At 32.7% G+C, this 8220-nt stretch overlaps 1 pseudogene; it reads left to right on the top strand.

Moving 5' to 3' along the window:
• Window positions 1-465: 465 nt before the first annotated feature.
• On the top strand, window positions 466-6021 carry LOC114759437 (RHOMBOID-like protein 9, chloroplastic; annotated as a pseudogene).
• Window positions 6022-8220: the final 2199 nt, after the last annotated feature.

The following is an 8220-nucleotide window of genomic DNA, read 5'->3' as shown; positions in this document are numbered from 1 at the left end:
AATTACAAAGGCAAGCTAAAGCTTGAAGGGGACTATTATCCTACGTGGGCATTGTGCTCATCAAAATCTCGTCTGGAGAGACACGGTCCCTGCAGCTATTAGTGACTTTAGGTGGCAGCCTTATCTCGAGGTCCTCTGCGTGAGCTTCCCTTGCTAAGATGTCAGCATATTCAATGTTTTCTCTGTTAGTGTGGGCCAACCTGAAATTCCCGTTGCTCATCAAAAGATTTCGATACGGGTGGGCGAGATCACCATTCCTGAGCAATATGCTGATTGCTTCTATAGAGTCTGTGTATACCTTACCATTAGAATACTGTAGGCGCTGGCAGATCAGCAGACCTGTTTTTATGGCACTGATTTCCGCAAGTGTCACTGGCAAGATACCTAACCTCAAATTCTCACACTCTGAAAAACCATAACCTTTATTCATTGTATAGGTCACACTTTGGATCAGCTATAACAGGAATGGCTTATGGGTTTTTCACAAGCCCAAGGTTTGAGTTGAAAGATGCGTCATCTTCTTCAGGAAGAGGTGGCCAAAAAGAAGGGCTCAAACTTGTGAGACAGTACGGTGATTCTTGCAGATCAGCTTTTGTATTCACCATCTTCGTCATTGCTCTGAGCTCCTTCCTCTTCTTCATGGAGCCTCCCCTTAATGCGTTAGCCTCAGTGGATGAAGTGATAGAAGACTACCTGTTACTTTATATGAGTGAGACTTCTCTGTCCTAGATAATTTATCGCTTTGTGTCAAAGAAAGAAGTAAGACAATAGAGATGCAGAATAGAAGTGAACTCTATACACCCCTTTTATATGAGTGTGGAATCTTGATGAGAAAGAATCAATGGATGGATATATATAAATTAGAAAGAAAAGAAGCGGGCCTTCTACCTGTTTACAGATGCTGGTTCCATGCTATATAGATATTATTAGGGTGCTCACCTTAATTTAAACTATTAATAATGAATTCAATTTTTTTTAAATATTTTAATGAATTTTTATTTTAATAGATAAACAATTTGAAATAAAAAGAATCTACAACTAACATTTTTTTGAAAAAATAAATTTATCATTGATAAAATTTTATATTAGAAATTTTAAATTTGAACCATCTGTATCATATTTTGGATGATTTAGATCGTATTATGGTGATGATTATACGATGCTCATTGTCGTGATGAGTATTGAATGAGATTCAAATAGTTTAGTCTAACTTACAAGTTACCGGGTGAGTAATTAATGTTTATTTATCAATTTTGTCAACACAATTAAATTTAAATATAATTTTTTGTGTTTTTATCCATCTTCCACGACGTCATTTAATACGAGTAAATTTAAAACAAATTTAATGAGTGAAGCATCATGGCCCCAGCGAATTAGCAAAGTCGTTTATGTTGTGGATAGGAGGGACCAAGGGAGCGCACAAAAAAAGAAAAAGGTACACTATCATTAAACCTAGCCCCTTTTTTGGGACCTTGCAATAATTAAACCAACCTCAAACCGGAAGAGGACACCGCGGGGTCCAGACCCCAGCGGCAAAAATTAATCTAACAGCTCATATTGCCAATACAAGGTTATTCTGAAAATTTTTTTTGGTATAAATTTATTATGAAAGTTTAAAATTATAGTTATTATCTATTATTATTAAAAAAATAATATTGACCGTCAGAATAATAATATTTATCTTTAATATTTTTAATGATAGAAAATAGTATTACTTTTAGATAGTCCTGAGTCAAAATTTTGAAAATAAATTTACATTTTAACTCTTAGCTCCTATTCCCGCCGTCTAATTATCAAAAGGTGACCGAGGTTCAGCGTACTGCGTTGATTATTTTCCAACATAACATCAAATTATCAAAAGCTGGACCTTTCATAATAATCAATCAATTATAAGAGTCAAAATCATAATTTTTTAAAAACATTCAAATAATCACACACACGCACTCACAAAAATCAGCTTCTAAATCAAAATCAAAACCGCCCGTACCTTATGCTTTCAAAACTTAATTTTTTAAAAAAATAAAAAAGAGCTGTTGGAAACATAAATAATCATGAGTCCTAAAAAATTAAAAAATATATTTAAAATAATAAAAATGAATATCGAACATATTGAAAAATTAGCGCTGAAAATTGATTTAAGAAAAATTTTAATTCTAATCAAGATAAAGGAAACCGTTGGCCTAAGAGAGACAAAAGAAGAGCATTTTTTTCCGTTAAACAGATCACCACAATGTCAAATGTAAAAGCAAAACGAAAGATAGTCAGCCCACTCAATATTTAAAATAAAATGTGTTTAATTTTAAGATAAAGTTAAATCAAAACAACCCATCATTACTGATTTTTGGAAGGTGATACCTCTCCCTCCCTGCCATTGAGAATAAACATTGTACATTCGAAATTTAGTTACATTTATTAAAATTAAAAATGATTAAAAATACAAAGTAAAATAACATCAAATCTTGAGAGTCTAGTTTTAGTATTGTTGGAAATATGCTAGAATTAATTAATTAATACTATGTTTTATTAGTCATTTATTATGTTTAATTTTATTCAGCATGTAGTCAAAGTTAGTATATTATCTAAGATTATATTTGAATATTATATTATAATATTTTAGAAGAATAAATATGTGGTATTAGGATTAGATTGGATTATATAAGATTCTCAGGTTAATTTATTAGCTTGTGGTTTGTCTATATATAAAGACTTATTTGTACCCTTTTTATTCAAGAATTAATGATATTCTGAGGCTCCTATTTATCTCATCTTTCAATCCGTCAAATTCCAACCCAGAGAAAGGGACGTGCTCACTCTTTTCCTTCTACGATCCCCCAACGTCAAAGGGAAAGGCTATGCTCTAAACATGGTTGCCTCCTTCATTGTCTCTAGTTCGCAAGTGCAGCTCTTCCTCTACAATTTAAATTTATAATTTTTTTTAATTATCCACATTGAATATATAATATATTAATGGACAAAATTTTAAAAGGATTGAAACAAGAGTATCCTGTCCTGAAAGGACAGGATTCATGGAGAAGAAAAGGCCGAAGGGTGAAATCATTCTAGTCCAAACCCATTTATCAAATCTGGTAACCGTCTGCTTAGTTAGAGGAGGGAGAAGATTGTGTAGGTCCTTCCTAACCTCCATTTCTCTCCCAAATTTTTCTCTGAAAATTTCGCCATGGATCCTAAACACAGCAACTGCCTTCACCACATTTTGGACAAAATCGAGAGAGGAATATTTCATTCAAGGAAAGCTGTGGCAGAAGAGGTTTAAGTTGTCGCGGGAGAAGAAGCTATAAATATACTCACTGACCTCATTATTGCGAGGGTAGAGTCAATTGAAAGACTACTTGATCAAATCCACCTATTGGAGAGGTTATTCACTTAACTTTGCCCCCTTGCGTCGACTTTCTTTGTGTTGACCCTATATTACAGGCTTCTGTGGTTCACATAGCCAAATAAAGTTCATTCGGGGATGTTATTCAAAGAGGGATAAGTTTTCCTTAGTAGGTGTTCAGCAGAGTCAGGCGGTAATGAAAAGCAACTGAGATCATTATATTCTTATTTTGGAAAACTCCAAGATAACCCAACACTGTTGTTTCCTTCAGATTCATCTGATCAGATGATTCAGGAGTATAACGAGAAGAGCCAAGCGATATCAACAAATGGCCCGGAGTCTCTCAATGCTTATCTCGGCAAACTAAATAATGGCAAAGTATACTCATTTGGTACCTTTCTGCTGTAAATATCAAACGCTGGTATTCTGTGATACAGCACTGAGAAAAATTCTTTAAAAGGATTTGAAGAATCATGAACCAAACAGATACCTACACAAGAAGTCTATATTATGTTACTTAAGTATTTGTTTACAATTTGGGGCTAGTATATAATGAGTCAACATGTCGAGTTGGAAATCTATCATCCAAGTAGGATGATTTGGACAGAAATCTCCCTTTGTGTGCTTACTAGTTGCTGTTTATCTGATGTGTAGGTGCAAGCCAAGGGTCTTTTGTTCCATCTACTTCCATTGAGCTTCATAATGAAGAAGACATCAGGGAAAAACCTAAAAGAGACTACACTGGGAGACAGAAGACTTATGTGAATATAAGAAGAACAAAAGGTGAACGTGATGGAAGGTCATACAGAGACACAATACAGCAAGATGAAGCTTCCAATCTTTACTTGATGTAAGCCTTCAGTGTTAATTGGTGTTTCCACTTGTTCAAAGACTAGCTTTTGAATAAATAGCCTCTCACGCTTTTTGGGTGGCGTTATATTTGGTGCAGTGGTTTACTGGCTTCAATAAACATCGCTGTGTTCCTCTTTGAAATAGCAAGTCCTATAAGGAACTCTGACTTGGAGCTGTTTTCTATTCCACTTCTATATGGTGCGAAAATAAATCATTTGATCGTCGTCGGAGAATGGTGGAGGCTGCTGACGATAATGTTTCTGGTACGAGTTGAGAATTGGGTTCGTGTTTCCATTCTGTGGTTATAGAGCATCATTTATATGAAGCTCACTATTATCTCTGAAAACTGTACAAGTAACCTAATCTTAGACCTAATATTGGTGCCTAATGAGCAATGAAGTTAAGCTCAAATCCCTGGATTATTAACCTTTGAGGTCTAACATCCTTGGACCAAACTGTCTTATAACATAATCAACTAATTTGGTCTGCTTTCTATTTTATCATATACCTTATTTGTTTTCATTCTACACTGCATTGAGTTTTGGTGATTGATTTCGGTTCAAATTTCTTGTCCACAGCTTCATAAACTTCATGAAACATACTGTCAAGGCTTCCGGTGATCACTGAATTCCCATGAAAAATTGCAGACAGTAAAAGAAGGTATAGTCTATTATATGAACAAACCTTATAGTAACTCTAAAATGAGAAGTACTATATTTTAGAGTAGTTTAGGAGATATGTATATTGATTTCTAGATCAATTTCTTTGAGACAGAATTCATAAATTATGATACCTTCTCAATCTATCGTACTTTTCATATGTGCAGCACTCTGGCATTTTCCATATGGCTCTCAGTTGTTGGGCACTTGTATCATTTGGCCCTCATGTCTGCAGAGGCTATGGTTCATTCACTTTTATCTTGATTTACATACTGGGGGAGTTTCCGGCAACCTGACTAGTTTTCTGCATACACCAGATCCTACTGTTCGTGGGACAGTAAGCTCTTGACTTCTATACTTTTGTTTCTTTATGATGCTTCAATAATTTCATCATCAATTTTTAGATCACAGTTGTTGTTGAGATATCTATGTAGATTTCTGCGGTCGCTTTGTTTGATTATTAGGGTTCATGAGTTCTGGGATCTCTTCCCACCTGTTCGTTCTACAATTAAACTGAGATTGAACTAGCCTCCTATAAATCATTCCATCTGATCTTTATTTATTTTTCATTTGTATATTTGGAACATAAATGCAGGGACTTGTATTTGCCATAATTGGAGCTTTGCTCACATATCAAATCCAGAACAAGGATGTTGATGATAAGGATACTTCAGAAACCATGTTCCAGAAAGCAATAGTTTTCACAGCTGCTAGTTTCATATTAAGCCACTTTTGTCCAATTGATGACTGGTATGTCTCTAACATTGTTCACACAAATGAAAGTCAACAGTTATGGAAGAAACCTAACCTCAAATTCTCACACTCTGAAAAACCATAAACTTTATTCATTGTATAGGTCACACTTTGGATCAGCTATAACAGGAATGGCTTATGGGTTTTTCACAAGCCCAAGGTTTGAGTTGAAAGATGCATCATCTTCTTCAGGAAGAGGTGGCCAAGAAGAAGGGCTCAAACTTGTGAGACAGTACGGTGATTCTTGCAGATCAGCTTTCGTATTCACCATCTTCGTCATTGCTCTGAGCTCCTTCCTCTTCTTCATGGAGCCTCCCCTTAATGCGTTAGCCTCAGTGGATGAAGTGATAGAAGACTGCCTGTTACTTTATATGAGTGAGAGTTCTCTGTCCTAGATAATTTATCGCTTTTTGTGTCAAAGAAAGAATAAGACAATAGAGATGCAGAATAGAAGTGAACTCTATACACCCTTTTATATATGAGTGTGGAATCTTGATGAGAAAGAATCAATGGATGGATATAATTATAAAGAAAAGAAGCGGGCCTAATACTTACTTCTACCTGTTTACAGATACTGGTTCCATGCTGTATGGATATTGGGTGCTCATCTTAATTTAAACTATTAATAATGATGCTGGATGCTCTATATTGAATGCAAAATTTTTGTAAATATTTTAATTAATTTTTATTTTAATAGATAAACAATTTGAAATAAGAATCTACAACTGCCACTTTTTAAAAAAATAAGTTTATCATGGAAAAAATTGCATATTAGAAATCTTAAATTTGAACTATTTATATCATATTTTGGATGATCTATACTATATTATGGTGATGAGCACTGAATGAGATTTAAATAGTTTAGTCCAAAATACAAGTTACTGGAAGAGTAATTAATGTCTATTATATTCAATTTTGTTAACACAATTAAACTCAAATGTATTTTTTTTGTATTTTTATTCATCTTCCACGACCTCATTTAATGCGAGTAAAATTAAAAAAATTAATTTAAAACAAATTTAATGAGTGAGCTATCATGGCTGCGGTGAATTAGCGGAGTTAAGTTGTTGATATTGCGGATGGGGGGACCATACCCCATAATTAAACCTAGCCTTTTCTTTTGGGACTTGCAATAATTAAACCAACCTAAAACCGGAAGAGGAGACTCTGTGTCCTCTTCCCTCGGGTCCAGATCCTAACAACAAAAATTAATCTAACAGCTCAGATCTTGTTTGGGGTTCCGTTCAAAATGAAACTTTTAAATAGGTTCATGTAAGTTAAAACAAAATCTTCTTATATATTTATTTTGTACTTCGTAAATCACATTTAAAAAGCTATCTATAAGTCAATCTAAACAAGCCCTCATACTGCCAACACAAGTTTATCCTGAAAAAAAAAATTTTTTTGGTATAAATTTATTATGAAAATTTAAAATTATAGTAATATTATCTCTTATTATTAAAAAAATAATATTAACAATTAAAATAATAATATTTACCTTTAATATTTTTTTATGATAGGAAATAGAACCACTATGAATTTAAACTTTTAAAATGAGTTGGTACTCAGAAAACTTTTTAGATAGTCCTGAGTCAAAATTTTGAAAATAATTTACATTTTAACTCTCAGCTTTTATTCCCGCCGTCTCATCGCCGCGTGCACGACAAAAGGTGAGCCAGATTCAGCGTACTGCATTGATTATTTTCCAACATAACATCAAAAGTTTGACTTTTCATATAAATCAATCAATTATAAGAGTCAGGTCAAAAATCAATTATAAGAGTCAAAATCATAATTTTTAAAAATATTCAAATAATCTCAAAATCACACACTCCCGTATCCTTATGCTTTCAAAACTTAATTTTTTAAAAAAAATAAAAAAGAGCTGTCGGAAACATAAATAATTATGAGTCCTAAAAAAATAAAAAATATATTTAAAATAATAAAATGAATATCGAACATATTGAAAAAAAATTTAATTAGAAAAATTTTAATTCTAATCAAGATAAAGAAAATCGTTGGCCTGAGAGAGACAAAAGAATAGCACTCTTTTCCTTTAGAACAGATCACCACAATTTCAAATGTAAAAAGCAAAACAAAACATAGTCAGCCCCCTCAATATTTAAGATAAAATGTGTTTAATTTTAAGATAAAGTTAAATCAAAACAACACATCATCACTCATTTTTGGAAGGTGATGCCTCTCCCTCCCTTCCATTGAGAATAAACATTGTACATTCGAAATTTAGTTACATTTATTAAAATTAAAAGTGATTAAAAATACAAAGTAAAATAACATCAAATCTTGACAGTCTAGTTTTAGTATTATTGAAATATGCTAGAATTAATTAATTAATATTATGTTTTATTAGTCATTTATTATGTTTAATTTTATTCATCATTTAGTCAAAGTTAGGATATTATTTAGGATTATATTTGAATATTGTTTTATAATATTTTAGAAGAATTAATCTGAAGTATTAAGATTAGAATTATATAAGATTCTAAGGTTAATTTATTAGCTTGTGGTTTGCCTATAAAAAGCCTTATTTGTACCTTTTTTATTCAAGAATTAATGATATTCTGAGGCTCCTTTTTATCAATTTCGACATGATATCAT

Source organism: Neltuma alba, unplaced genomic scaffold (genome assembly GCF_004799145.2).
Source record: "Neltuma alba isolate B1F8T4 unplaced genomic scaffold, ASM479914v2 tig00010845_pilon, whole genome shotgun sequence".
Classification (NCBI taxonomy): Eukaryota; Viridiplantae; Streptophyta; class Magnoliopsida; order Fabales; family Fabaceae; genus Neltuma; species Neltuma alba.
Note: the sequence above shows the minus strand (reverse complement) of the source record. Positions and strands in the feature narration are given on the sequence as shown.